This window comes from Macaca fascicularis, chromosome 17 (genome assembly GCF_037993035.2).
Source record: "Macaca fascicularis isolate 582-1 chromosome 17, T2T-MFA8v1.1".
Taxonomy (NCBI): Eukaryota; Metazoa; Chordata; class Mammalia; order Primates; family Cercopithecidae; genus Macaca; species Macaca fascicularis.
Window position 1 is genome coordinate 97,381,669 of NC_088391.1, and position 21,477 is coordinate 97,403,145.

General features: G+C 39.4%; 1 long non-coding RNA gene and 1 pseudogene across 1 annotated transcript; both read left to right on the forward strand.

Moving 5' to 3' along the window:
• Nucleotides 1–1,735: 1,735 nt before the first annotated feature.
• On the forward strand, nucleotides 1,736–20,316 carry LOC135968147 (uncharacterized). Its single transcript, XR_010582664.2, has 3 exons — nucleotides 1,736–2,009; nucleotides 17,060–17,331; nucleotides 19,922–20,316. It is a non-coding gene; the product is annotated as an uncharacterized lncRNA (long non-coding RNA).
• On the forward strand, nucleotides 10,206–12,472 carry LOC102121456 (ATP synthase F(0) complex subunit C1, mitochondrial pseudogene; annotated as a pseudogene).
• Nucleotides 20,317–21,477: the final 1,161 nt, after the last annotated feature.

Here is a 21,477-nt window from a genome sequence, read left to right on the forward strand (position 1 = left end):
TTTCTTTTCTCTCTCTCTATCTTTTTTTTTTTGAGACAGAGTCTTGCTCTGTTGCCCAGGCCGTATGTAGTGCAGTGGTGCGATTTCGGTTCACTGCAACCTCTGCCTCCTGGGTTCAAGTGATTCTCCTGCCTCAGCCTCCCAAGTAGCTGGGAATACCACCATGTCTGGCTAATTTTTGTATCGTTAGTAGAGATGAGATTTCACCATGTTGGCCAGGCTGGTCTAGAACTCCTGACCTCAGGTGATCTGCCTACCTCAGCCTCCCAAAGTGCTGGGATTATAGGGATGAGCCACCATGCCCGGCCTCACCATCCTTTCTTTATACTCTTAATTTCTCATGTTCTTTGCCCTCACTATCAACATTTTCCATTTTGGAGAGGTCACTTATGCATTCTGTCTTTATTTTCTTATCTCCTGGTCCATTTTCAAATACACTGTAAATCTAATTTGATCCCCAAACTCCTCCATCAATGTTCAGAGCTGAGATTCTGGCTTGTGATGAAGCAGGCAGTAATGTGGGGGTGGAAAAATTCAGAGAAAAACTGGAGGTGGGGAAACCTGTTAATGGCAATCATAAGTCTAAGGAAGCAAGAGGCAATGAAGCTTTGTGTTAAGGGTTTCAGGGTAGGAGAGCCTGGGTAGAAAATGCTGTGCCCATCAAATCTTCAGCTGCTTTGCAACTACTGGGGACATGCTATGTTTTCAACTTGAATGTTGAAGGAAATGTTGACATTATTTACAAACATGGGGCAAAAGAGGGAGAATCTGAGTACAAGGGCGTGGGGCTAATGAGGAATTCATATTAGGCAAGTTGAATTTGTGGGGATGGTTGGATGATGAGAGACAAAAGTTGGAACTTTGCATTTAGGGCAGGAGAAGGAAATGAGGGTTAAAGACACAGACTTTCAAGTCTACTGCATGAAAGGGAGCCTTTCCACTATAACTGCAAGTTTCCTGAGAAGGGATTTAAATAGATAGACAGAAGGTGGCTTAGGACAGAGCTTTAGAGAAATTCTACCAGGGACCAGTGGAAAAGGCCTCAAAGGAGAATGCAAGGGGATAATTCAGGACCCTGTAAACCAGGACTAGTTTCCAAAGAAGTGCAGTCAGCAGAGTCAAATCATGCAGAGACTCAGCAGCAGCAGAAATGTGAGAAGCCCCAGAAATCTGGCCATGGAGAAGTCACTCATTCTGTTGTTCAGGAAGAGGTGGCTGGGCCTGCACAGTGGGCTGAGCACTGTTTTAGATAATGGACTAGAGATTCCATCAAATCAACAGCGAATTCTGTGCCTGCTTTTAGGGAACGCACTTCCAAATGATGGTGGCAGAAAATTAACAAGGAATTACAATTCAACTTGGTAAGTGCAATAGCAAAGAAAAAGCAGGATGTCCTTGCCTCCAATATTAAGTGGGTGGATTTGGGGACCTCTCAGTCCTCTCTCTACTAATAAAGGCTCTGCAGCCAGACTGTCTGAATCTCAGTTATGGCTCAACCACTTAGCTGTGGGATCTGCGGCAAGTTGTGTCCCTGCTCTCTGCTTCAAATTCCTCATTGGTAGTAAAAAATGGTAATGATGATCATAACTATATTTACATTACAGGTTTGTAGTAAGGACTAAATATGTTAAAACATGTAACATATCAGGGCCACCCATGATTAACAGCCACCAAACATCTATGGCACTTATAGAGGCCTTATGAAAGAGGCACTATGAGCACGTGTGTTTCTGCAGGTGAGGAAACGGACGCACACAGGGGCGAAGCAGCTTCCCCAAAGGCACAGGGCTAAAAGTGGTTATTTGTCTCCTTGTCACGGTGTTTGGAGGGAGGAATTCCTACATTAGGAATTTGAAGATGGTCAAACATGTGACACTGGACCCCAGCAAAGGGGGCAGACAGCAGTGTCATTGTCACATATGCTCACAGCGTAAGGAAGAGGACAGTGGTCAGTCTGCAGGGCTACGCAATGGTTCAAGAACAGAGTGAACAGTCAGGGCCTGTGAGAGGCGGGTTTGTAGTAACAAGAAGGGGACTTGGCTCTGGTCCTTGCTGTGGTCATGGGGGTGAGTGGCTTGTATGTATAATTCTGCAGGCTGGCAGGGAACCAAAACCTACTACCCAAAGATAAGCAGGAACTGTGCCTGGTCCCCTGGTGAATTCGTGTCTTTGGCTAGGGGACCTTACCTGTGGGAGCAGAATGGGGAGGGAAACTTCTGGTCATTTGAAACTTGATTTTATCAGATGTCAAAGCAGCACTTAATATTGAACCCCAATTTCAGGGCTTACACCTCAGTGACCTAGTGTTGGTTAGGACCCAGGTATTCTGGGTCCAGGTCCAAGTGCATCTACACTATCCTGTATTTTCTAAAATTCAGACAAAACATTTTCTTTTGAACACGTCTTACATTCTCCATCTAAGACGTGTTTGTTCAAGCCTATCTCTTTGCCTGGAATTCCCTCTTGATTCTCAACTCGGCTTTTGAGATCCTGTCTGCCAAGGTCTATCTCAAATGCCAGTTACTTGGCAAAGCTGCTTCGGTCAGATGTGGCCCCTTCTGTGTTTCCAGCACATTGTACGTGGAAAGAGCGTGCCAGAAAATCATGACTCAGTCTCTGACTTTGCTATTTGTTTGTTACATACTCTTGGGAAAATGAGCTTGATTACCCTTATTTTTCCCATTTTTCCAGCAGGGATAATAATTTCTCTTTGAGACGGTATTATAAGATTATTCTCGAAAACACATGTATGGTACTCAGTATTAGAAGTCACACGATAAATATGAATTCCTTTATCTTAAATGACTTTGTATCTCTACTGACCCCGGTATTATTATGCTTCATACTATAATTACTTGTTTGTTTTATTCACTCCCACTAGGCCATAAACTTGAGAGATGGTATTTTATACTTTTATCTTTCACATCTTTGTCCCGGTTATTTGCTGCTCACCATCACTTCCAAAGTGAAAGGGTGGGCTGGGTGCGGTGGTTCATGCCTATAATCCCAGCACTTTGGGAGGCTGAGGTGGGTGGCTCACTTGAGGTCAGGAGTCCAAGACCAGCCTGACCAACATGGTGAAAGCTCATCTCTACTAAAAGTACAAAAAATTAGCTGGGCATGGTGGTAGGCACCTGTAATCCCAGCTACTCGGGAGGCTGAGGCAGGAGAACTGCTTGAACCCGGGAGGCAGAGGTTGTAGTGAGCTGAGATCACATCACTGCATTCCAGCCTGGGTGACAGAGTGAAACTCCATCTCAAAACAAAGAAACAAACAAAACAAACAAGAACAAACAAAGTGAAAGGGTGACCTCGGTTCTCATCCATCATGGAAGGACCTCTCAGTATGTACTACTCTGCGAAGCAGCGAGGCCAGCTAGGACAAGCACTTTGTTGTTCTCTTAGGAACACAGTTGTGTCAACTGCAGATAATGACTTTTATTGCTAAAACACACATGCCTGGGAGACATAGCACAAGAATATGAATCCATGTTATATCACATACATCGATATTATGGTGAAACTGACGTATCCAACCCCAAACTAGGTTTAACCAGAGTAGTTTTCACAATCTGAAGAGGGGCAGGCATGACATGGAAGAAGAAAAGCAGGTGTCAAAAGATGAGTCTTGGGCTTCTACGGTAATATCTGTTTCTTTATCATTTTAACACATAGATTTGGGAGTGGTAAAAAAATACAGCTCAAACATATTATTTGTGCTATTTACCCATGAATAATGTAAAATGTATGATAAAGAAATATGAAACTGTCATGGGAAAGAGAGGTTTGAATTTTCTAAAGATTGAAAAGATTTGTGTCACAGTGTTTATTCTTCATTAATTGTTAGAGGAATAAATGTATTAATTCATGAAGAGAATGAAAGACAGAGTGTCAGGGCTTATTATATTTTTCTTATGCTGTCTCTGATAAAGTATATGATTTGGCATGAACAAGACATCTCATTTCTCTTTCTTTTAGTTTTTGATGAGTAAAATGAAAGAGATAGTAATTGGCTGTCTTTAAATGGTAGCATTGGCCATCAAAAATGGACCAAAGGGCATGATAAAGAGGGCACTGGGTTTTGGGGTCACTAAATGCTTGTCTCCAAATGAGTACAAAGTGGGAAAGAAATATTTCCTTGTGGTGTTAAGGTTTTAGAGGGGAGTGAGAATCACTGGCTAGCTGCATTAATTGGTTCAGCATTATGTAATGCTAATGGTTTTGAAGCCTGACTAAGAAATCTCAACTGTCAGGAAAGCTGCACAGTTGAAACTAATTATGGAAGTTTGAAGGAATCCAAACCATTTTCCTAATCCATTGGTTCTTGTCCAACCAGGGTATCCTCTTTTTTTTTTTTTTTTTTTTTTGACTATGTGAAATATTACGCAATTTGCTCTAAAAGTCTTAAATATAATTTGTCCAAATTTCTTCCCAACTCTTTCATAAGTTATCAGTTAAAAGTTTCCTTTCAACAAATGGATTACGCTGCAGAAATTACTGAAGCCACCTGTAATCCTTTTTGAAACAAAGCAGAGTAAATAATTGTCCCACTGCATAAATAGATAAATGATACAGGCTGCTGACATAATTTGCTACCTATTGAATTATTATCATTTCAAAGCTTATCAATCTTTTTTTCCCTGTTCCATTCTATTTTGCTAATGACAGGGAAGGAGCTAAGAACATTTGAATTAATTATGCAAATAAATTCATATTAATCTTTCTAGAAGTTGGGGTGCTCATTTTAGTATCAGTAAAGCTATTTCCATGGCTGTTTGTGGAGATAATAGATGACAGAAAAATAGAGTATTATAATAGACTGGGAAAAATATCTTTGAATTACAACAAATACGATTTAATTTAGGCTTAACCCAGGACATTTCCGTCTGGTAGATGAAGGCTGTAGTTTTTTGGACCTGATTTATAGTCCGATTATGAATAGACATGGGAAAGAGGAACCTGGGGTGGGATGGAGTGTATTAATGAATTTTCATGCTTTTCCTTTTTTGCAAAAGTGAAATGTGTAATATTTAGAGTTATAAGTAAAATTTTGGGGAGGCTTATCAAGAGTCTTCAGAATCATTTTTCTAGAGCCGTTTCTGAGATGAGGATCAGCAGACGTCTCATCTGACTGATGTAATCTGGAGAAGCGGCTGCGGGCCTGACGAGTAATGTTCTGCATTTCTATGCTGGGCTAGGGGATGGGGCAGGATTCTTGTGCAGACAGAAATAACTGGACAACCATTATCGCTTCAGGACTGAGCAGGGTAAAATAGAAGCCTGCCAATTATATGCTTGGAAATTCTCTTGGCCAAAAATCTTCTAGCAATAAAACTTTTGTGATAAGCCTCTTCTCCAAGTTGAGTATTCTTTTGTTATTAAAACTGCTTGGGAAGATATAGTTGGTTTAATGTTCTGAGGAAAACTAATCATTCATTACCAACTTCAAATAGAAAACGGAAATATTAGTAAAAGAGAATGAAGACTATGAACTAAACATTTCAATGAGTGTTCAATATAAACATAGTTATATTTTTGGAAGGGAAAGTGTGGAAAAGTGATAGAGTCATAATTACAAAGCCTACATTTTTCTGGCATACGGAAGAGTCAAAGATTTATGTGTTAATCTAAAATCTGACTGGTGTTTGCGGACCAGAGTGAACAGGGCCTGAATCTCTATCCATCTTTGTGTTCCCAGGGTCTAGCACAAGGGGCAAAGAGTAGGGGTTCCATGAATGATTGCTAGGCAGCATAAATCATTTTAAATTACAGGAAACCCTCAAGCCTGATTTTAGTCAATAATGCCAACCGCACTTCCTACTAAATCTTTTATTCATGCACTCAACCCCTTTTTCAATTGAGTTGTTTGAATTTCATCTCTTTTTGATACTATATTTATGAAGCCATGGAATCAATTATTTTGTTCTTAACATGCTTTTTGGTACCAAGATATTATACATGACAGTGAAAAAGGGGTAGAAAATCAATGTCAAGTAAATGACTTTGTGAGTGATTGACTACACGCTGAATCCAATGGATGCAATGTCTTACCCCCAAAGGCTAGAAAATTGGAGGACAGCATGAAGCTGCCCCAGAAGATAGGTTGATCCACATCTGACACAGAGACTGCTGAGAAGTACACCTGTCCTGTGTCATTCATAGGCCCAAGGGGAGTCCTATGAGGTCATTACTAACAGTGACACCCAGAAAGACTCTCTCATGCTGTCAATCACGGTTGGCTGTGCATCAGCTGATGGGTGCCCAAGTGTCTTACCTGGGTGAAGCAGACTGGGTCCATGTGGTTTAGGCTCTGTATTTCAAAGGAAAACACAGCGGCCTGGTAACTGAAGTGTCCATTGAGCAGTTTGTTGAAAATCAAGTAAACAACGCTATTTAAACAACAACAACCACCACCAACCTCTTGAATTTTTTAGTTTGTTATAAAGGTATCATCTCTATCTTCTGCCCCTATTGTATGGTTTTGAGAAGAGAGATGAGAAGGTATAAATTCCATGAGGCAGGGAGCCTTCGTGTTTTGCTCATTGCCGTATTTTCCATGGCCAACAGAGTGCCAGACATACAGTAGATACTTAAGCAGTATGTGTTGAGTGAATATTGGATAAGGTGAGAGAAAGATGGAAATAAGGCTGAGTATATGGCTGGGTAATCAATACTTGGATATATATTTTTTTTGTCTTGTCTTGCAATTATTTTCTCTAATCTTTTAAACCTATTTTTTATGTACCTTACATGTTTAAGGTCCTATACAAGGCACTTTGAAGTTCTTGGAGAGTTTCCTCATACATTTGTATTAATTTACTTATTTATCCACTTAACAAATATTTGTTGTTCATTTAACAAAGTATGTATCACTATTGAATTTTTTTTCTAAAAATAAGACCATTTTAACTCTTATCCTCTAATGAAATTATAGTTTGGAAGCAAAGATCAAGCCGTAAAAAATAGTGAGAAGGATCTAAACTGATCAAAAAGATGTAATAACATGGGCCATTAACCCCACAAAGTAGCGTATTCCACTGAAGAATATTAAATTGTAGAAAGAACAGTGATATTTTATTATATCACCCGAGACACTGTCAAAGAATAGTTGATACCAAATTGGCTAAAGGAAGATTTAATCATAAGATCTTTTGAGAATAAAAAGTTTGAATAGATGATATAAAAATACAACTTTTGACTGATTTCATTGCAGTAGTTAATATAAATAGTTATTATGCTATGTGACCTAGAGCCTAGTAAAATAGAATTTTTTAGTCTTGAAGTTTCAGATTACCTTTATGCCTTAATAAGTTTAAAAGCTTAAAACATTTGACTTAACCAATATCAAATACCTCCTAATGAATATAAATGATTCAGGAAGAAAACAAGAATCCTAATAGATTCCCATTTGAAATTGGAAGGTACATTAAAGTCATTATGTCCAAATTTCCTATCTTCTGGAAAGGAAATTGAGGTCAAGAGAGGGCAAGTGACTGATTCAGCATTGCACATGTAGGATACATGACTTCTACTATAGTTTTCTCTGCACCATACAGCCATACTTCCATTGCACATTAATACACTAGCTTTCTAGTCCAACACAATCTTGCTTGACTTTGAACTGTCTAACTTAATGAATTTATCATGTTATTCCCATTTTGACTCTCAAGACCAAAGCTTTCCCCACATCAACAGGAATCTACCTGAACCCTATTTCCAGATAGGGTTTGTTTGAGTACAGTGAAATATGACTAGTTGGAAACTTACCTGAATTTAAATGTGATTGGCTCAAAGAGTGGCTTATGTCCTTTTTGTACTTTATTGGTGACATGTCAGTAAGAGGAAATCCAGTTTTATTAACCAAACCAAATGCTCCTCATCCTTGGAATGCCCCAAAGGCGTATTTCTTCTCATTTATTCCATTTGGGGAACCATGTTATAGATAAGGAGACTGAGGGCCACGGAAGGTCTTGGAGGAAGTGTGTGGCAGAGCTGCTGTTGAAATCCCAGGCTTCATCCTTCACCTAGGATGGGTGATTTTATGTGTCAACTTGGCTAGGCCATAAAGCCCAGTTTTGTTTGGTCAAATATAAATCCTAACATTGCTGTGGATGTATATTTTAGATGTGATTAAGATTTAAATCAGTAGAATTAAAGTAGATGACCCTGTGTGATTTGGGTAGGCCTCATCCAATCAGCCAATGGATTTAAGAGGAAAGACTAAGGTTTCTTGAAAAAGAAAAAAATTATCTTCAAGTGTTGAACATAGAAGTTCTGCCTGAGTTTCCAACTTGCTTCCCTGCAAAATTTGGACTCAAGGTCGCAACATTTTCACTCTTCCCTGAATTTCCAGCCTCGGGGGCTGATGCAGGTTTTGGACTTGTCCCTTCTACAACTATGTGAGCCAATTCTCTAAAGCTTCTTTCTCTCTATCTTCTATGGATTCTGTTTCTCTGGAGTACCTTGACCAATAGTCCTTGCATGCTCTTTCTGTGTACTTTTTGGTGTCCTAAAGCTAGACTTCAAAGTGAGAAAAAAAAAAAAATCCGCTATGGAGACCATGAGCCCTTGCAGGATGACTAGCTGCAGAGCTGTGACTCCATTTGAGAGGAAGATACCCGGAGAGGCCAGGCCTTACCCAGAGATCAAGGTGGCAGCATTGGAGCCGAGTTTTGACAGGCGCAGTTGCAAATGCTCACAGGACAAGCAGCACTGGAAGAGAAATCACCAGAGCCCTCCACGAAGCCCCTGATGGGCTAGATTGGATTTAAGAACAACAGTATCAACAAAGAGCATTTTCAGGAAAAGAAGCTCTGCATTGCTTGTTTAATTAAAAAAAAAAAAAGATATATGGGAAGACATTTTGCAGAATGCCTTTTTAGAAGGAAAAAAAAAAAATTCCTCCTAGCCAAAGTAAAACATCAACACTCTTGAAAAGAAAGGAATTTAGATTCTGAACTAAATGGTTTAATAAGGGACAGATAATAAGAAGTGTGAATTGAAACTAATTGGTGTTTCAGATCACTGAACTGGTTGAAAAACCATTTGTGATGAGGTCTGTATAAGTTAACAGTTGCTTTTAAATGCCTAATTAAACATCGTTCTGTCCCTAGTGAGAATAAAAAAATGTATTGTTGCTCATTGCTCTATACTTAACCAAATGATTAAAGTGGGTAATCTGAACAGATTTATTTTTTGTGTGTGGTAAAAGCTCTTTTTTCCCCAGAGGAGGCTGATGTAGGTAGCCCTTGGACAATGACACATTGTGTCACATACAGATGAGAATGCCACCTCGCAGTGAGCATGCATAATGGGATAATGTGAGAAAAAGGCACGAGATTCTTGTTGAACAAAAGGAAAAATAAAGAGACAAGGTGAGAGGTGGCTGGGTCGTGGCTGATTTTTTTTTTCTCTCCTGGGAGTAATAATTAAAAGGGTATCAATAAGAGGATTTAAAAAATTATGCTATTTGGGCACTAAGGATTAAGGGCACAAGTGTTTGCAATGAATTATATTCAAGAGAGATCAAGGTTTAATACTTGTAATTTCATTTTACTGTGGGCTGAAGCCCTCTGGAATTCAATGAAAAGAGTATTAAGAGGATAGTGGGACAGATAGGGGACTGGAAAGGGGTCAGAAGGGCTTGCTCTGGGGCCGTCACCTGTGGAATCATTTTCTGGGTTTAGGGATGGAAAAGTTGGTGTGAAAATGGAGTGATTTCTGAAGGTAAGTGTCCAGGAGGAGCAGCCTACAAGGCAGAGGGAGTCTTACAGCATCGGCTTTCCTTCCATCTCCTCACTTCCCACCTCCTTCTCTTCCTCCCGCTACAGTTTCATGCCTTGGTGTAAAGCAGGCCATTTCTCTATGGTCTAGTTTTACACCCATAGCTGCAAAACAGTGAAAGAAAAAAAAAGTTTTTTCTGTAATTAACTTCCCTAAATGTTTCCAAGGTAGTTTATTTGACTCTGCCTGAGCATTAGGTCAGGGAAATATTTTTTTCTATAATTCCAGAAAACAAAACAAACAAGAACCCAACAACAAAGGTGTTAAGAGAAAAAAAAAAAAAAAAAAAGACAGAATCATTTAGATTTTTCAAAAATATATTCCAGTAAAAACTCTAATGTTACTTGTGCAACTCTTTATTGTGTGTGGAAACATCCTCTGATGGTGCAGGTGCTAGCGAGTGACTTCTTTGAGAGGAGGACATGAAGAAAGGTGGGGAAAAGGAGCCAGGAGCCGGCTGGAAAGATCAGGGTGAAGGAAGAGGTACTCACAAGGTTACCCTGTGTAGGCTTCACCTTCCTCTTTCTCCCACTCTCACCTTTGCTGAGAACCAAAGTCTTGGTGGCAAGTTCAGGTATTCAAGAGAATAATCTCTATCTATTATGTACGGAGCCTATATATTTATTTAGATTTGCATATTTGTGTGTATATTCATTACTGCCTTTTTTTTTTCCCTTAAAGACAGAGTCTCACTCTTTTTCCCTTAAAGATAGAGTCTCACTCTGTCACGCAGGCTGGAGTGCAGTGGTACAATCATGGCTCACTGTAGCCTCGAACTTCTGGACTCAGGTGACCCTCTTGCCTCAGCCTCCTGAGTAGCTGGGACTACAGACACATGCAACCACATCGGGTCAATTAAATTTTTTTTTTAGAAGTGGGTTCTCACTATATTGCCCAGGCTGGTCTCAAAGTCCTGGCCTCAAGCAACCCTCCCTCCGCAGCCTCCCAAAGAGCTAGGATTACAGGTGTGAACCAACTTGCCCAGCCCATCTGTTACTTAATGGCATTTCCTTGCTCTGTTCCTCTAATCAGTCATTTGCTTCTAACAGCACTCATGGTTTCTTGTATATGATTAGCACTGATGTCTATTGAGTCGACCGATCAATAGCAGTACTGGCTTCTGAGATAGTTGGTTTTGCAGTCGGCCTCAGACCACGCCAGTCTGTTTTCCCTTCTGAAGTGGATTATGACATGGGTGCTTTGGCTATTCTACCTTCTTTTTTTTTTTTTTTTTTTTTTTTCATCAATGCCTATTTATTTATTTATTTATTTTAATTTATTTTTTATTATTAGTATACTTTAAGTTCTAGGGTACATGTGCATAACGTGCAGGTTTGTTACATATGTATACTTGTGCCATGTTGCTGTGCTGCACCCATCAACTCGTCAGCACCCATCAACTCGTCATTTACATCAGGTATAACTCCCAATGCAATCCCTCCCCCCTCCCCCCTCCCCGTGATAGGCCCCGGTGTGTGATGTTCCCCTTCCCAAGTCCAAGTGATCTCATTGTTCAGTTCCCACCTATGAGTGAGAACATGCGGTGTTTGGTTTTCTGTTCTTGTGATAGTTTGCTGAGAATGATGGTTTCCAGCTGCATCCATGTCCCTACAAAGGACGCAAACTCATCCTTTTTTTATGGCTGCATAGTATTCCATGGTGTATATGTGCCACATTTTCTTAATCCAGTCTGTCACTGATGGACATTTGGGTTGATTCCAAGTCTTTGCTATTGTGAATAGTGCCTCAATAAACATACGTGTGCATGTGTCTTGATAGCAGCATGATTTATAATCCTTTGGGTATATACCCAGTAATGGGATGGCTGGGTCATGTGGTACATCTAGCCTTCTTAACCACTGCTGGGTCCGCTGCTTTAAGCCAATGGGCCCACCTGTCTGGACATCGAGGTGTGACTTTACTTTGAGAAAGAGTACATTTTTTCTCAAATCCTAATTTAAGCCCCTATGGCTTAATTGAACACCCACCCCGCCAGCCCCCCGACAACTGTTGGAACAAAGACTCTCATAACCATTGTTTCAACTGTATTGTTCTGAAGCTTTATTTCCATCTTCCTCCATGCAGCAAAAGTCCCAATAAAGTAAACAGAAGAAAAGAGCTGGAGTGCTGAGACCAAGGGCTGAAGCTGGGAGACTGAAACAGTGCAGACCACCAGGGCATTACTCATTTCTCCAGCTCGGAACCGCTGTTGTAGCTGGGGTCTAATCTGGCCTGTGTCTGCCTCCTTCTTGAATAGCCCAGAGAATTCATCTAAACAGTCTTCCTACAGCAGCTGCCCACTCCAGGTGGTCAAACTGGAATTCCAGACCAGTGTTGTCTCCTGGCACATTGACATAGCAGCCAAGTTGATTGGTGCTGGGGCAGCCACAGTTGGTGTGGCTGGTTCAGGGGCTGGCATTGGAATGGTGTTTGGCAGCTTGGTCATTGCTTATGCCAGGAACCTGTCTCTCAAGCAGCAGCTCTTCTCCTGTGCCATTCTGGGCTTTGCCCTGTCTGAGGCCATGGGGCTCTTCTGTCGAATGGTTGCCTTCCTCATCCTCTTTGCCATGTGAGGCTCCGTGGGGGTCACCTGCCTGTGCATGCTGCTGTGACTCCACGCCATTCCTGGTTCTGCAGTGTGCTAAGCTTTACCATTAAACACGACGTTTCTCTAAAAAAAGAAAAAAAAAAAGAAAAGAGCTAGTGGAATGGAGGCTGTCCCACCCCCACCTCCCATGCCCAGGAGAAGGGCCTGCTGGCCTCAGTCACACTGGTCACTCCGGCACGAGTGAGGAAGAAGAACCCTGTAAGGGCTGTATGGGAGAACGCGTCCCTCCCTCAACAAGGATGGCTTCCCCCTTTCAGTGTTGCTTCCCAGAGCCCGAAAGCACACCTGGACTCAGGCTCTCAGCCCTGGAGAAGCCGCACTGCCACTCTCCTGGAGTGAAAACAGTCTAGAGATGTGATCTACCCGAACAGCTTTAACATACTCCTCTACCGTATAGAAAGGAACAAGGGCTCAGCGACAAAACTGTTGGGAAGCCAAGAATCACAGGGTTAGTTCAGTCGTATGGGATTCAACACTGGAGGACAGTTTTGATTATATTTCTTTCACATTTTACATACTCAGTAGAGGCTGTGAAGGGTCTGAAGACCTTCTCTTCTGCCAGGGAAATGGAGGGCTTGATGACCAGGCCCTGGGGCGCTCAGCTGAGAATGATTCCTGCCATCAGGACCCACCTCTTGACGTTTCCCAGGAACTGACATTTGTTCTCTCGCTTCCAACTTCCCTTTATTTCCCAGTGTTACACACGCTTTGATGATCGAGCTTCCTTTGTGATCTGTGCCCTGTGGAGTTCTCTCCAGACTAGATGAAGAGTTGAACAGGCTTAATAAATCATTAATATAATACAAAATATTTGAAACAATAATGCCACAATTTGACTACTAGATTATATCTAGACAGCTAGAGAGAAATTTAAATACTAAGGGAGTTAAGTGAACACTTTTACAACTAATATGATTTATTCATATATTTTTCAAAACAGTAGATGATAAAGCAGATATGGAAAAATCCCAAATTACAAGAAGATTAAAAATGATTTCTCGCATGTTTTATTTTTAAACACATTTTTTCAGATACTATAGTATCTAGAGTTAATGATTTTTGTTATAAATTGCTAAACATGTTTAATTTCTAAATACAAAGTCAGAAACCTGTAAACCAAAGGTTTGTCATTTAAAACGATCAATTATTGTTTTAGACATATTTCCTTGAGAAGTAGAAACCTAAAATATACAGCAACTGTGCCTAGAATTGATGAAGCTGAAATTGGATGAAAATGAAGTTCATATGAGGAACATTTTTAAAAAATTTTAAAAATCAAGACAAATTGAATCTGTACTCACTCTTTTATATAATACTACAGTACTTGTGCTGATTAAAACTACAGCTAACTGTAGGGTAGAAGTTCCTTTAAATTAGAAAATAATTTCTATGAATTTCTAGTTGTTCCATGGCGAATAATTTAGAATACTAGGGTTTCCATGTCAGTAAATCAGCATAAGGACTGGAGTAGGTATCATGAGGGTATTTACAAATTATTCCTGTTTCTTGAGGTTTAAATTCTTATGGAATTCATACATGAACACTTTACAATGTGAAAGTGTGGGCTACTTTATCTCAGGTTATGCTCAAGGAAACAATTATGTGAGCTCCGTGCAAAGTAGCAGACATGGAATAAGTGGAGACTCATATTATTAAAAACATTAAATAGGCCTTTCCATCAACGAATCCAAGGGATGAAGCTCGAATATTTTCCCTTCAGAAGTTTCCTCTGCCCATTCTATACATTGCTATGCTTCCGCCCTTCCTCCTCACGGCTACAAACCAGAACATTCTTCCCCAAGGATGGCGTAGATCTCTCTATGCAGTGAAGCCTTTCTCCATGTCCATGTCCCTTGGTAGAATTTTATAATTGTTATAATTTTCTTTATTGTTTACTGACTGAATTCTTAGTTACCTCATGATTAGAGTTATTCTTGTGAATGCAATTTTCCTTCCCTTATATTTTCTAGTTGCTTTATTCCTGGAAAAATATTTGTGTTGTCCCGATGTGTCTATATTTGCTTTTGCTTTATGGCTGACATGGATCTTTTTGATGAAAAATTTTTCTAGGTGAATGTATATTTTTATCTTCATAGTTATACCTCATCCACAGCTTCAAGCGAATGCCTTATACGTCCAAGTTAAGGAGCTTGCTCCAAAGGAAAAAGACACATATGGCTTGATTTCTGTTTTCTCTCCTCCTTCCATGTCATCAGCAGCTCACATCCTGCCCATGTGATATGTGAACAAACACCAACTTGTCTGTTTTCTGTTCTTTCTTTCTCCAGCCTCATCTGCCAAGCTAGAGTATATCTTTCAGGCATTCCTAGCTGCACTGTTCTGTGCTCATGTTCCAGGGAAGTTACATGTTAGTTCCCAATCGTCCTGATTTGATCTAAGTGGTTTTGTATCTGACAGTCATGTAAGTTTGAGTCTTGACAGGTTCTGTGTCAACAGAGATTCACAGTGGCAGTCAGAGAGTGGCCCCAAAGATGGCCACACCCAAACTCCTGGAACATGCATGTTGCCCACCGTGCATAGCGAGAGGGCCTTTGCAGATAGAATTAAGGGTATTGTATTAGTCAGGGCTCTCTAAAGGGACAGAACTAATAGGAAAGATGACTGTATGAAGGAGAGTTCATTAGGAAAATTGACTCACATGATCACAAGGTGAAGTCCTACAATCTGTAAGCTGCGGAGCCGGGAAGCCGGTCCAAGTCCCAAACCCTCAAAAGTAGGGAAGCTGACAGTGTAGCCTACAGTCTGTGGCCGAAGGCCTGAGAGCCCCTGGCAAACCACTGGTGTAAGTCCAAGAGTCCAAAAGCTGAAGAACGTGGAGTCTGATGTTCAATGCCAGGAAGCATCCTGAACAGGAGAAAGATGGAGGCCAGAAGACTTAGCTAGTCTAGTCCTTCCACGCTCTTCTGCCGGCTTTATTCTACCCGCACTGATAGGTGATTAGACTGTGCCTCCCCAGATTGAGAGTGAGTCTGCCCCTCCCAGTCCACTGACCAAATGTTAATCTCCTTTGGCAACACCCTCACAGACACACCCGGGAATAATACTTTGCAACCTTCGATCCAATCAGGTTGATACTGGATATTGACCGTCACAGGTATGGTTCTTGAAATTGGAAAACCATCGTAGATTCTCAGGGTGAGCCCATCTAGATACATGAGTGTGTCCAAGGGCAGAGCCTTTCCCTCCGTGGTCACAGAGAGACATGACAATGGGAGCAGGGCTGGGGAGTGATTTGTTGTTGCTGGCTTTGAAGGTGGAGGAAACGGATCATGAGCCAAGAATGCAGAGTGTTTCTAGAAGGTGGAAAAGGTGGGCAAATGGGTTGTTTGCCTGAACCTCTAGAAAGAAGCAAGGCCCTGCTGACAGTGTTAACCCAGGGAGGCCCATGTCAAACTTCTGTCCTCCAAGAGTGTCATATAATAAATGTGTGTTGTTCAAAGTCCCTAAATTTATGGTAATTTGTGATGGCAGCGGTAGAAAACTGATACATTGAGGTATTGGTCTGCTTAGGCTGCCATCACAAAAGACCACAGACTGGGTGGCTTAAACAACAGAAATTTATTTTCTCACAGTTCTGGAGGCTGGAAGTCCAAGATCAAGATGCCAGCATGGTCTGGATCTGGTGAGGGCACTCTTCATGGTGGGCAGATGGCTGCCTTCTCACTGTGTCCCCAGGTGAGAAGTGGGTAGGAGAGGTATGCTGCCTCTCTTAGGAGGTAATTACGGTCAAATGAAGTCATAAGGGCCAGGCCACAATCATCTCTTAAAGGTCCTGTCTCCAAATACAGTCCCAAGAGGAGGTAGGGCTTCAACATATGAATTTTGAGGAAGCACAGTTCAGTCCATAGCAATCAATGTAAAATGTTTCAAAATTTGTTTTTTCTTCCCTTCAGTGCTGTGTGTATGTATGTATCTGTGTTTCAAGGGGTGGGAGACATGCACAGGAATAATTAGTACTTGTGATGATATAGATCTTTAAAATATTTTTAAATATTTTAACATATGATTTAAAATGTAAAAATGTTATAGTTTAGCTACAGCCACCCTGTATATTCTTTAAAAACACAATGAGTGGATGTTAAATACTCTCACCAAAAAATGATAACTGTGTGATATAATGTGTATGTTAAATAGACTTTACTATTCCACAATGTGTGTATACTTCAAAATATCATGTACATGATAAATACATACAGTTTTATCTATCTTATAAAAATTAATTTAAAAATTCAAAAAATTATATTTTGCATTTTAAACTTTTTATATAAAAATAATTTTATTTACAAAAATTTATAAACATTGTGCAGAGAGTTTTCTATGCTCCTCACCCAGCTTCCTCTATGTTCACACCTTATATAACCATAGTACAAGTAGCAAACCGAGGAAGTGAATGAGGATATGAGGCTATTGGCTGAATTACAGACCACATTAGAATTTTGCCAAGTATTCAAATTGTCTGTTTTCTGTTCCAGGATCCATTTCAGGATCCCATATCAAGTTTAATTGTCCTGTCTCATTAATTTCATACAAATTGTAGCCATCCCTCACTTTTTTTGCCTTTCATGTCCCTGACAATTTTGAGGAGTATGAGTCAGTTATTTTGTTGAATGTCTTCAACCTGGATTTATTGTTCCTTTTATTTTCCAGGGAGGAATCTCCCAGTGTTTGTGCCACGTTTTGATCTGACTTAAAGCCGTAAACACAGCTGAAGCCTGGGCCATCCACAGAAGACCCAGTGTTCTCTTTCTCCAGTGGGCATTTTGTATCTCTTAAGAGTCCTAGACTGAGCTACATCAGTAGACCTCTGCATTTAAAGGGAGAAATTCTCATCCGAGGATCCCGATTCCTCTACTGTACTGCAATTTCACTACTCTCTCCAAATATCTCCAAGCAAATTTAAAACAGCTGCATGCCCGAGAGTGCGAGAAATTTCTTAAGTGATCGACCAAATCTGGGTCTGATTAGTGGGTGGATGCCTCATGGAGATGCTGATTTGAGAGTTGGGGTACAATAATAATGGCTAATAATGGCAAACAGTAATTGCTAGGTGCCAGGAGTTGTGCTAAATGCTTTACATGAGTAGATAGGATATTGCAGATCTCAACAGTTAAATAATTTGCTTGTGATCATGTAGTTTGGAGAGTATTAGAGTCTGAAATGAAGACAACTTGAGGGTGAATAGACAGGAAGAGAAAGTACTCTACAAGACAGTTTATCTGATAAGGGTATGATGGAAGATGGCGTCAGGCAGAGGTAAATGGGATGAGGGACCAGAAGAAAATTACTGAATCAAAGACTCTTAAAGTTGAATGATTCCTTAGCAACTATCTAGATTAATTAACTTCTTCACAGTTGAGAGATTTCTGCATTATTTTTCTTCCATAAATAACCAATCTCTGCTTAATTTTTTACCGGACCACCCCATCTACTTCTGGGCTCCCATTACCATTCAAGTCTTTTGCCTTCTTTTGGACTAAAAACTTTTAAAAATTGTTATCCATTAGTCACAGTCAACCTCTCTTGAGTTAACAAGATAAATATAAGTGTCTCTTTCATTTGGCAATCCTTCAGGTATTTCAACATAACTATAATGTTCTCCTTGAGTCTTTTCATTTCTATTTGCAAGTTCTTCAGCTATTTTTCTTACAATATAATTAACAGTCCTTTTGCCAAGCAGGGTCTCTATTATTTAGTAAAAGGTAGGCAAATACTGGAAGACTATTCACATTTGAATTTGACATAAAAAGCAAATGAAAGCCGTTTTACAATTAAGGCATCTTAGATGTCAGGACAAGAAAAGTGTAGGACCAGCATTAAGTAGTCAGTTGAGTGTGGGAACATAATCCACAGAAGAGTCTAGTGTGTATAATAAAAGTCTGGAAAAACTCAGTATAATATCATTTCAATAATTATTCCTTTTAAGATTCCCCTTAGAAGAACACATAACTTAGATGTCCTGAGGACAGAATCTGGAGCACATCTGAACATTTATAAACTGGATTCTGCCTGGCACTTAAAATGTTTTCCTATTTAGGAGATTTAATTGTCAAATGAGGCTTTTATCTTTTGATCCTATCAACTGATATCCTGCAGAAAACGTTGGATGATGGATTTCTTTGGAACATATGATCATTCTGTAATTTTACCTTTCTTTCCTTTTCCTCTGTTTCTTTACTTGTAACTGAACCCTGAAATAGAACTTAATCTGTCAGCTGCGCTCTACATTTGTTCTTTTTGCACCAAAAACACTATTATTGCAGATGTTCAAACTATATAAACTGTACGTTTTTTCTTAAAATTCAAAATAGTTGAAATAAAAATCTTTTGCAAATATATTTAAAACTCTTCAGTACTTACTATGTTATTTTTATATAGTATCTTTTAGTAGGAAAAACAGAAGCATGGCGAGGTAATGTCTCTTTCTTTTGCCTAATGCTAATTAAATAATCTGTAAACTTAACCATTAAATACTATTGAGATTTTGAATCAGCAGAAAATCAAACTGAGTCATTCATAATTTTTTCTGAATCTTGATATTTTTTGCAGTTATTCTGCAGAGTGTCTTGAAATGCTAGAAGCTGTAATTGCTTGTGGCTATTCTATTTCTCAAGGACCTTAGATAGAAATTTTAAAAAAATTACTTCTGTTCATAAGACAGTGAGTTATACCCATCTTTAGGGAGGTAACGTAGACGTTTTGAAACGTTTTTGAGATTTCAGGAGCCATTGTAAAAAGAAGAGAAGCAGTTAGACTCTTAAGTCTCCCTAAATGTGTTATTATTTAACAAAAATAGGAATTGATTGAATAGTTGTGAGTCTAATTACCAACAGTTTACTCCATTTATGTTTTAAAATGGGAAATGTATCTTGATTCATTAATGGAAATTGCTTCATTTTGTCCTCCACGAAACATGGAGATGTTAAAGTTTTATCAGAATACAGATGAAATTACTTAGTAAAATGAAATTACTAATTTTCACACAAATACAACGCTTACTATTTCATTACTATTACTAGTAATTTTCATCTTTCATCTTAGTAATTATATGGTCTGCACCATGCAATTCTTTCTTTCTGAAAGAATACTCATCAGAAGTTATATTAATCCTTTGAAAGGTTTATGAAAAATAAGCAATGAAAGATACCCAGGATTTTTTTTTTTCTGGTGTATTTTTAGCAAGACCAGATATCATAGCAATTAAATGAAGAACTTTGCTTTACGTCATTAGTCATTGATCAAAGAAACGACAAATTTTGGAGTGAAAATAGCAAATTCAGTTAAAATATTCTGCAAAAATACTTATAAATTATTTTTAAAAGACAGTTGTTAAGGCATAGGACTGTTATTCTTGGATATCATTTTTTCTAGGTGTATCATATGAGTATTAATGATTCAATTTGAAACAAATCAGTAAGATTTCTCGTGTTGAAACTTTCTCCTTTGCTTTCCTACTGTGTCACCGTCGTACTGTTGTGTTTTACACAGTGAGAGCATAATTGTCTTCTACAGGGACCACGAAATTTCGGGCCAGCCCTGTCCCGAAGTCTTGTGTGCTTCATGTCGAGTGGTCTGCAGTGGACTGTGTGTGCTTGAAGTGATGCTCCAGAGAGCTTATTGTGGTGTGGCGGAAAGCGTGAGAACACTGAAAAATGAGAGAAATTGAGCATATGAAATGTGAAGCGTATTTGTTGACACCACGCGCTCCCTTTGCTTGCACTAGATGGTGGTTTCTGTGCACAGTGCCTGAGGTGTGGTGCAGGCGGGGCCCATGCAGTCCGGCTCCTTTCCAGAAGGTTGCCGTTCATTACAGCTCGAGTGTGCTGGGTTCCTCAGATATTATCTATTTTAAATTAACGCTCCTTTTACAATATAGTAAAAGGAACTTAAAGTTTTCTGAAAAGAAACCAATGAATGAAGCCAATGGTAATAACGCAAACACAAGCAAGCTGCCAAGTAAGCCATTTTTCCATTACTGAGCTCTTCATCAGTCATATTATAAAAGAAAAAACAATACTAGTAATAATGATCATCTGTTCAAGACCAAGAAGTTGATCCTCCAAAACTCAAACGAGGAAGCAGTCTCTCCCAGTCTCTCCTTTCCCCCCTCCCTTTTCTTTACCTCTCATCCCATATATAATATTATATAATGCATACATGATAAAAGATATTCACTATTATTAACAAAGGTTCTTTATCTGATTGCATATTGTGCCTTAAGATATATTTGCTAATGGTGTGCATATTTAGAAGACTTATTTTAAAGAATAATATACATATTGGGGTAAAGGGTCAACCCTTTACTCATTGACAAGTGAGGTTATCAAAGAAGTCTGGACCCAGTTTTACTCTTCAAGTCTAAATATAAATTTTGGTTTATAAAGGATTTCATATGGTTCCCAAAAGCACATTGTAAAAATTCAACTTTCTGCCTTACTAGTTATTGAAGTCATCTTACAGATGGCCACAATAAGTCCCTTCTTATTTATTTTTGCCAATATAATTTGTAGGGTAGATATATGTAGTTTGTTTGATGGTGACAGGAAATCAGTTCTGTTTCCTGCTTGAGTGAAATTTGGGGCAATGGAGACAGTAGAAATATGCAAATATAAACCTGAGTTACACAATGGGCTTTGGTTCAGTAGATGAATATTATTTAATTTTCCAATGTCGTTGTAAGAAATTGAGAGATGAACTTGAACTTTTAAAATTTTGTGGACAGAAATGTCATCAATATTAAGGGAATAAGTTTCTTAAACTTAAGAAGGAAATCAATTCTAATGTGTAGTTAACCAGATTGTTCGTTGTTGGGTTTATCATTAACTTGATCTTTACCTCATTAACTTCCCTCTGTCTTATTATTTATTAGGCAGTGTTTATTTTCTCTATAATCAAGCGTAACTGTAGCATTGGGGAGAGCATTAGATTTTCTATAGATTTGGGTGCTTCATGTGCAGCAGACCATGTGTTATTTTTGCCCGAGCAGCTCCTGTTCACCTTTGTTCTAGAAACAGAACTCTCCTTTAATTTTGGAAACCTCCCCTCCTATTAGGGATAGGGCTGTCAGT